The sequence below is a fragment of the Trachemys scripta genome, chromosome 2 (assembly GCF_013100865.1).
Source record: "Trachemys scripta elegans isolate TJP31775 chromosome 2, CAS_Tse_1.0, whole genome shotgun sequence".
Lineage (NCBI taxonomy): Eukaryota > Metazoa > Chordata > Testudines > Emydidae > Trachemys > Trachemys scripta.
The window spans coordinates 206,592,879-206,603,385 of record NC_048299.1 but is presented as its reverse complement, the minus strand read 5'-3'; positions in this window follow the sequence as shown (position 1 = coordinate 206,603,385).

The following is a 10,507-nucleotide window of genomic DNA, read 5'->3' as shown; positions in this document are numbered from 1 at the left end:
GATTTTTCACACTTGCTGTCTGGTCACCCTACTTGCACCATTGCCAACCCTGGCAGACATGTTTAAACTTGGTTTACAATTTGCACAGCACCCAGTACAATTAAGCTCTGACCTATCTGGAGCTTCTGGGTGCTACTGTCATACAACCGTGAAGAATGGTCAGTAGAAATCCGACTTTCCACTATTCTTGTTTATTATTTCGTAACTTCATTTTTTTTTGCAATCTTATAGTAGCGTTCTAAGCTGGCTTCAGACATATCAGTAAAGTACCTTTGCCATGATGTCTTTGAACTATAAATCTACAAAAATAAAGAAGAGTAAATATAGAACAGGCAAAGTGCAACTCAAGTGACTAGACTCTATATCAAATTCTTCCCTCAGATGCATTTGTGTGGGACTCTTTCTCTCTGTGCATACATCCACATGCGGTATTGGCTCTTTGTATGCATAAGACAATGTATTTTCTACATTGTTTTGTCAGCATAGCAAGTCATGGGCAATAAAATCAGTGCAATGTGCAAAACATGGCACATAGTACATTGCTCATTCTTGGTGGAACACATCACATTTGTCACTTTACTGAAGCCATAAATCTGGAGGGTTTGTTGTCAGTTCTATTTTTAAATACTAGGGAGGCACTCAGATGCTATGGTAATGTAAGTATATTGATGGGGCAGAGTAGACAAACAAAGGTACAAACTCTTCACCAATTTCATTATACATCAGATATCAGAGTGTTGGTTCAAATTTTCATGGTGAGAAGAAGCTTTTCTTGACACTATCAAATGCTTTCACAGTATTGTTGCTTGGTGGCTTTGATACAAATCTGGGGCAACAGAGAGAAGTGGATTCTGATGGATGTTCAGTTCCCAATAAAACTATTGGCTTCTAAAAAGACAACCACAGCAAGCCAACTGCCACTATATTGCATTTAGCTTGCACACTGCAATATGATGTCAACCATATTTTGCTGCATTTTCTAATGCTTCTTCCAAAGGCAGTTGTACCATCTAGTAAGCAATTTGCATGTATGCCATCTTGCCTTGAACCAGGGCCGGCTCCAGGCACCAGCCTACCAAGCATGTGCTTGGGGCGGCACCTTGAGGGGGGTGGTGCTCAGGGCTGAGAGCGGGGCCGCGACTGGGCTCCCCGCCTTCCCGTGGCGCTCCGGCCGCGCCCTCCCCGGCGCTCCGGCCGGTCAGGGAGAGCGGGACCCTGGCCAGGCTCTCTTCCCTCCTCCCAGCACTCCGGCCGGTCGGGGAAAACGGGGCCCCAGCCGGGTTCTCCGCCCTCCCCCCGGCGCTCCGGCCAGTCGGGGAGAGTGGAGCTGCGGCGGGCTCGCCGCCCTCCCCCCGGCGTTCCGGCCAGTCGGGGAGAGCGGGGCCCTGGCCGGGCTCGCCGCCCTCCCCTGGTGCTCCGGCCCGCCGGGGAGAGCTGGGCTGCGGCCAGGCTTGGCGCCTTCCCCTGCCACGCTCCCGCTGGGGGGTGGGGGGTGGCGGGAGGCTTTTTTGCCTGCGGCGGCAAAAAAGCCAGAGCTGGCCCTGCCTTGAACAGGTAGTATCTGTATTTTTAGGAATGGGATAAGGGAATTTTTGACACTCAATAGATTGCCTGCTGTGAATGTAGACACACACATACTGCCAGTCTTCTCCTATCCACGGTCTCTTCACTACAGTGCTAGAGGTAGTCTGCTACCTGCTGTTCATAGGTTTCTGCTATATTACCACAAAGTTATTTTTCAAGTGGATATTCTCATGTGACTACTCCTGCTGCCATTTCTACACTCACAACATATTCCATTGCCATTTTTCATGGGTACAGTGCTAGCTGCTCCTCCAACCACTTTTTTCATCTGAATACACCTCCCTTCTAATGGGGCGGAATCATGTAGACCAGGTCCTGGGCTACAGTACCCTGTGGATCAGCTGTGCTTATCCCAAGTCTGATTGTGTTTAGGTACCTGCGGTTCTTTTTTTTCTGGAGCTTGTGACCAACCAGGACTCCCGCAAAAACAACCTTCTAAAAACAATAATAATAAATCATAACATACGAGAAAAGGTTTTTAAAGCAACAAAAGGCCTACACATGTGTCTGTCTTACCTAGTGTCTCACTATTCTCCTCATGGGAACACGAGCAGATTTAACTTCCCCCAGGACACCAACCTCTGGAGTCTGTGTTCACTTTCACTCTCCATCTCTCTGAGAGTGTCTTTAGATCCAGCCCCAAATCTTTGTTGTCTCAGTTCACACATTTGAACCGACTGCCCAAGGCCAATTTCATGAGCTCAGCAGAGTGTTGGAAGTGGAACTTCAAAGCAGATTGCTCTTGCATTGTGTCTCAAGTATTTGAGAAGAAAAGTATATCAGAATCCACCCCTGTCCTTCCTGGGTGTGTTTCCTGAGAGTCCTGCTATTGAACTAGCTCAGTGTATGCACGCAGTAGATAACAAAATAAATCCATCAAGACTGAGTATTTATAAATTATTACAGGCAGCCCTGAATCCATTAAATTGTTGTCTTGCATGAGAAGACAATCGGCACCAGTAATACTTCTGTTTTTTTCACAAGCTGCCATCTGTGGTGCCCATCTATCTGTATTTGCCTATCTGACCTCTGCTCTGTCACTACACTACCCAACTGGAGCCTGTGTTTTCTATCTTTGAAGTTTTAACCCTTATTCCTGTTTATTTTCTTATGAGTTGGCTCTAGAATTTGGCTGTCCCTTAAACTTTAGGTAACATCTGTCAGTACAGTTTCATTATTTCCATCCTATTTTTCCTTCATAACTCAGGCTTGGTGTGGGGGGAAAGATTCTTATTTCTGTTAACTGTGATGAGGTCTCTCCTCTCTGTGCCACTTATATCACATCCCTTTTTCAAGAATTGTCACATAATCCTCAGTGGGTTTTTTTTAAGTTAGTACTGGCTCCAGTGCACCACTGTCACCAATCCTGGTGCTTGGGGTTCTTTTGAGTGCCTTTGTAGCCGTCATATTACTATTTCTAAACACGGATTTCTGACTCAAGGGAATCAAGTGATGGAGCTTGCCTTACCCCAGAAGAATAAACTGAGTTTTCCTCTGGGCACATAGTAATGCTAGGATTCATGACAGTATCTCCCTATGGCCCTATCTTCCATTCAGAGGGAAACTGGCCTTGATAAAGTATAGAAAGAACACTGTAATGTGAAGATGCACATTGTAATATGGTAAATACAGTATTTGTCCATATTTTATGTATGAGTGAGGGGGGAGATTTTCAAAGGCACAAAGCAGCACCCAACTCCCATTGCCTTTGACCATCTCCCTCTAAATTTGTAAAGCAATGTACATGGGTTTCAACCATGCAACACCCACTGAAGCAGTGGTACTAAATCCCTGTGAACCACTTTGAAAATTTCCCACTGAGGCTATATCTCCATTCCGAGCAAGAGGTGTGATTCCCCTCTCGCATACACATACTCGCGCTAGCCCGATGAGAGCGAGCATGAGTATAAATAGTAGTGTACCCATGGAAGCAAGGGCAGCGGCTGCACGGCTTGGACGTGCTGAGTACAAACTAACCTGAACCATGTGGTTTTGTACTCGGTATGGCTAAGCCATGCTATCACTGCCAGTGCTACAACATCTATGCTGCAATTTATACTCTAGTGCAAGTATGTGTACACGAGCTGGGAATCACAACCCTAGGTCGGAATGTAGACGCAGCCCGAAAAGTGCCAAATTTGAGTGCTGGTTACAGGTTGCTTACTAAAAGGGGGAAAGAGTTGGTTTGATCAAAATGGACCATTGGCATCAGGATTTCAATGACGTGTGTTTATCGTAGGAAAGAAAAATGTGACCCCGCTGGTCCTCACTCAAAATTTGATTCAGTATTTAACCAGGTTGTAACACTGACAAGGCAGATGGTTCACCTATGCTCACATTGTGTTGATTAATTGTCTCACAGTATTCTTTTTGTTCCCTAAATGGGTGAGGGAGTAAATACTTCTGGCATAAATACTCATGCATCCAGTTCTGAAATTTGATTGCTATAAACACTCAGACCCAGTAAAACTTGATGGCACAATTTATTCATAGACAACAAATACAAAAGTGGGTGTGATGATGGTTGGAGGAATGCATTTTAATATCTGAGTAAGTGCTTGCAAAACATTCTTTGCAATATTCACCCAGCTATATGTAGAATAAACTTTTTCTTAAAATTATTTTACCATATGTGCTTGCCTGAATATACATCAAACCCACATGTGAGACTAGAGAAAGACCCAAGAAAATGATGCCAGTCATATTCTTGGCACCCATTGACTCGACGCTGCTGCCAAATATGGTGTAAATTTCCTTTTGAACATGTTGCAAGTCTTTCCTTACCCATAGACACACAAGAGGAGGAGGCAGAAGCCAGTGACAGATTGGTGACCAGACAAGACCAACAGGTGGCCATTAAACAACCAGCAGCTTTCAGAGTGTCAGAGACCACATGCAGGAAGCAAAAAGCCCAGGGTTCTGGCTTTCTCAATTATCTCTGCCAGGGAGAAAATAGAAGAAGCTGGCAGAAAGCTCCTTCAGTCAGTGTATCCCAGATGATGAAGTAGAATCCTGGTGTAATAGAATGGGGAGGATAGTAGCAAGTCCTTTAGGGATGGAATACAAGACACAGCTGTGGGGAAAGAGGGTGAGGGATGGTAAGAGGAGGAGAAAGAAAGAAGAGAATGCAGCAGAGGGAGAATCAGCCACACCTTTGGCACCATGATGGAAACAATTAACACCACCCTCATCATGACGCCTGCTCTCAGAGTCCCATTGCAACAAAAGGCCTCACCAACACAGCAGCACCTTATTCCTGTCCCTTGCAAAATCAAAACAGGCAGATTCCATCAAATGATTTACATTTTCTGCACTGTACCCCAGTGCTCTCTCCCTACCCTCTCATACAAGCCAAGGCTGGGATCTCTATGGGAGATCAGTGCCCAGCTTCCACAGAATGTCTATATGCTCTTGGACTCCTTTGAAAATCCCATCCTAACACACTCCTTTCTTGTGGGCTCCCAGATGAGCACTATGGTATTTGACAAGTATGTTATGGTGTTGCTCATTTTAATTTTGTCCTAGAATTTAAAGTTGGATGTTGGATTTTCTAAGTATGTTCAGTTCTTGCCAGTTGTTAATTTCTTTGTAAAAAAAAAATGCCCTTGTGATTTCTTGAAAAAGCAATACTAGCAAGGTATGAAGTATAATCCTTACTTCTGGATATATGGTGGTTGGTGGTAAGATGATAGGGTTTGTGGATGGTTGACTAAATATACATACCAATAGGTACTACTGGTAAATGCAAAATATTATCCTTGAATACACAAAAGTCTGAATCTCATCTCATTGCAATTTTAAGCCAGGTGACACTCTGCACAGCAGTGGTGCTAGGTTACCAGACCAGACCAACTTTGGGCCCTCTACTTATGGAGTGAATTTTATCTATTGCTTTCACTGAGAAAATGGAGACCACAGGAGCAATAATCTGCTCTGAGATGTAATGAAGGTCATTGTCATCAAGATTATATATTTATCTAACTGTATAGGAAGGGAGAAAAGAAGCACCTATCCTAAACTGTAGGCACCCTGACAACTATTTAAACCACAACCATGCCCACAGATAAAATTATCATCAACCTTTACCACATATAGCATCAATTAATTAGACCCTACTGCAAAGGAAATGAGAAAAATACCCCACATTAGTGTCTCAGAAATCACATTTCACCCCCAATCTACACCTGCTGAAGTAATGGACACACTGATTGTACTATGGGATAGCTGCCTAGTTTTCCCAGACTGCGCTGGGAAAACTCCGGTAGGCAGCCAGATAGTTGTGGACTGACAAATGCAGATTTACACACAATAGGACTAATTTGCAGGGAGAACACATTGAATCATCTTTGCTATAACTTGGTCACATGGCTATGTGAAAACCAAGTTACATCAAATGTCACTCCGGCTGTAGCGTAGATGGAACTATATCCAGTTGAAAAGATAGATTTATCCTTATCAATTTTAGTAAAAGGTAGTACTTGTGAAAGATACCAATGATGGCACTGGAAGCTAAAGTCCTCTGTTTATTCACAGAACAAGTACTGCACAGGAACTAGTTGTGTAAGTTTCCACATACTGGCATCACTGAGCCTCAGACTGTTCTAGAGGGGCCAGCACAAGGATGAAAAGAAATGAGTCTGATTGTAATATTCAGGGAATGGAAACAATATATGGGATGCTTGATATTTTACCTTAAAAATTTACGCAACATAATCTAGAGAAGATGGTGGTGTTAATAATAGTTTCAAGTGCAGTTAGAATCAAGCTGTAGTCCCCTTATTTACTAATAATGGTATGTTGATTTGATTTAAATCTTGGAAAACATCTCAATATTGAAAAGAATGTGTAATAGTGACAGGTGCGAGCATAGCCGTAATTGAGAGTTTGGTCCTTTAAAAAGAGGAAACCCTGGAAAATATAATCTCCAGGAGGGATTGTTTGGGGTCATATGACTCTATGGAGGTGTCAAGTGATTGGTCAAGTCTATATAAGAAGGAGCTTGTGACCTAGTGGAGAGGATAGGGACTGGAAGTATGATTTAATTTTGGGATCTGCATTGTAATAAGCAGGAAGGTTGGTGAAATGGTGTCTGGAAAAGGCTGGGGGTACTAGGGAATGGATGGAGATAGAATTTAAGAAGAGGGCTAGACAGGATAGTGTAGAGTATGTAAACAGAATTTATTTCCATACTTATTTAGGGCTCTAGACTTGGATTTTCAGTGAGGATGGGAGGATGTTCTCTTTCCATGGCCTTTGCCCAGAGGGCAAATAGCCTGCTGAGCCCAGGAGGAGACTGGATGAGGAGCTGTAGCCCAGTGAAGGAGAAGACACTGTGTGATCCTGTGAGAATGCACACTGAGCAAACCATGAAAGAACTATGTAGCCTGAGAAAGGTGGGAAGATAAGCTTGTTTCCACTAGACTTATTTTGTTAACTCTAGAAGGGGTGGACTTTTGTAACATGGTGTCACAGGAGGACTAGCCCTTCAAGGCAAACTGGGCTCAGCCTCACCTGTGACCTAGCAGTTGTTCTTTAGTCTTGCCTATGAGCTAACAATTTAGTGTTATCTAGTGAGCCCAGCTGGGTGTGGTGGAGCTTAATTAGAATGACTGACCCCAGCTGTAGATGATCAGAGAGAGAACTGATTAAACAGAGCTGAACTCCTCCAAGGGAGGAGACCTAGGAGAGAGGAGCAAAGGGCCTGGGGAAATCAAACTGGAAGACTCACAGGGAGCAAGACAGACTTCTGTTGGGGTGCTCTGAGCTAGGGTCTACAGGGAGCAGGGAGATCCCTGAGGGAAGGTGACAGAATCTCTGGGGAGGGGAACAATGGGGGGGAAACCTGCTAGGAGGAAGTAGTGTGGGAAATTTTTTTGCAGAGCCCAGGAGTAGTGGCCAAGAGGCAGAGAACTGCAGTGTAGTCCACGAGGGCAGAAGAATTAGTATTTGGAAATTTGTTTCTGACTTTCAGCTGGACCTTTAGTTAGTCTGAAAGGGGATTGAACTTTTAAGGCTTGGACAGAGATGACAGAGACAGGCCATCATGTCATGGGGCCAAGGAATTGGTCACCAGATGGGGGGAGAGGGTAGAAGTGAAGATCACTGCAATGCTACAAACTGATGCCAGAGGGTGGTACTGCAGTAAAAGCAACTGCCCACACCTGGGAAATGGGCCAAGTTGCCTTAGTGATTCAACAGTACTGACAGCCAGAGAGCCACTGAGGGATTCAGGGAGTTGAAGAGGTGACTCCGAGGCATGGAGCAAGAGGTACCAAAGTGAACTCCTCATAGACAGCAAGAATTCAAGTAAGTAAAACTCACTTTACCAGCTTTATCTAACATAAATGATATTGTCCGTTTTGAAGTAAGACAAAACCATCCAGTAGACAATCAAAATGCTGTATGTGAATTTACAATGCTAATTATGCTTTTAATGGCATAGTCTCTCTCTTCGAGCTTCTCTTTGTGCAGCCTTTAGGGTGATGTAGCATGTTCCTTCTGATGTGGCCATCCCACAGAACTGGTTACTGCGAAAATAGGGTACGTGGCCAGGACTAGGTGCTGGTCTGCCCCACCTTAACTCTTTGGAGTTCTGTTCCTTCTCCTTGTGCAGGCTGCACAAGAGACAAGGAAAATCAGGTACATCATTAATCTAAATTCTCTGGCAATGCTTACTGTAGAACAGCCTCCCCACCAGAGGAGCCATCGTGCTTGCTAGGGTGTCTTTGAAAGATTTGATTTTCAATCTTTCCCTTACCAATATGGATATTGGGACCTGTAGCCTAATGCTAAATCTCCCAGAATTAAACCCATCTTCAAATCCTAAAACTATCATAATCTGATGGTGGGCCTTCAGGACTCTAGCCTCTTCCTCCATGGAAGCTGTCTGCTTGGCACAGACCTGCCAGATTGGCTCCAAGCCACTGGCTTGCTGATTTGGGTTTGGGAGCAACTAGTCTTTATGTACTGATGTGTGCTTGAATGTTTCATAATTCTGTCATGTTCTGATCAGCTGGATGTCCATCCCAGGCAGTCATGCCCATTTAGAGATTGGCCATGCCTCCCTCTGCTGTATCCTCCATTGTTCTCGTAATGGTTGGATTCTTCTGCCTAGCAGATGCGTGTCCAAAATTCACTTCAAACGAGAATGCTTTCAAGTTAATTTGCCAGCCTGGGATTTCCAGATAATTTCTGTTCTCAGTCCAAATGCCCTGAAGATTCCCTTTTTGTAGAGTGTAGGCATGGGTGGCTTTTCTGCTTTTTTGGCAGCTCAGTCTGTTTTGTTTCCTCCTGGAGTTGCTTTCAAACAACTCCTTAGGATTTTCCTTTACAGGGTCTTTGAAATGTTGACAAGCATTGTTCCAGTCTTACAATTTACAATTTGGCACTTTAAGAATCATTTTAGTAGTCTCTTTACCATGCAATAATCATTTATAATACACAATGCAGTGGAGAGAAAACAAAAGGCACTGAGCACCCTTAAACTCCAATTCAATGATGGGAAACTGAAAGCTGTTAATGTCCCTCAGGATCCGGCCTCTAGAGCCTGACTCTCCACTGCCATGGCACCTTTAGGGTATGTCTACGCTGCAGTCAGATGTGTGAATCCGAGACATATAGGCATATGCAAGCTAGCTTTATTCTATGAGTGAAGATATGGCAGTGTGGACTTCAGCATGGCCTGTATAAGCCCTCCTAGGTACTCACTCAGACAGCTAGCCTGCACTCAAGCCCATGCTGCCACAGCATCATTGCTAGGTTAAAGCTAGCTCGGGTCTGCCTACATGTGCTGTAACCTCATCTCTGCCCCCATTTACCTCCGATAGCAGTGTGGAAATACCCATAGTCTTTTTTTTTTTTTTTTTTAACCTGTGCAAATTGCACGCAACTGGAGAATTTCACTTGGTAACATTTTATGCCCAATTTCCACAGATGTCAATAATTTTTCAAGGTGAAAGGCAGTGAAGAACAGATCCATACAACAGTGGACTTGGACTTTTTTTCATCTTTGCCTTTTGTACCTAGACAAGGCCCAAGATGAAAGCTTGAAGTGTTTCCACCTACCCTATATATACTGTACCAACTGCATCATTTTCATTTTAACTACAGGGCTCTGATCCTCAGCTGATGTAATTCTGCATAGTTCCATTGATTTTAAATGGAGCTACCCCGCTTTGTATCAGCTGAGGTTCTGGCCTCAGTGGTCTAATTTAAATACAAAACACCAGAAAATAAAATACATGGTCTCCTAGTGGTTTGTAGCTCAGTCTAACCAACCTCTATCCAAAATATTATTTAAACTATGAAAAACATATGTACATATAATATAGCAAACTCACAGCATAATTCAATGGTTACAGTATCTTTCACAGATTTGGATAATAAAAGCATTTTATCCATATGAAATGTTTCTGCACTTGGAAAAGTTCAGACCCATAATTATCCTCTCGTGCAGTTTCGCTGGAGATAGCAATGCTGGAAATTATAAGGTAGATGGGGCATAAGCGTGTTTATCACCATTCTCTGAGCTTGTGCCTTGCCTATGCTACAACTTCCATCTTTGCTACCGTCACGGAATGGCATAAGAGGGAAATTTTGGGGCTGTGATTTCTCCCGCTCCCCCCTTTCCACCCTCCCCGGAGCATATGTTAGGGGTGTAGAATATTTAGTAAAACTCCTGAGCTTTAATCTATTTCCTGGTTTAAAGGAAAGATTAGAAAACGAGTGGCTTTGAAAGGTGACAAATTGGGACCAGGTGACACTTAATAGACTAAACATCAAGACAAACAATTCTGAATGTAAAAAGCAACAGAGGGTCCTGTGGCACCTTTAAGACTAACAGAAGTATTGGGAGCATAAGCTTTTCATGGGTAAGAACCTCACTTCTTCAGAAGAAGTGAAGTTCTGAAGAAGTGAGGTTCTT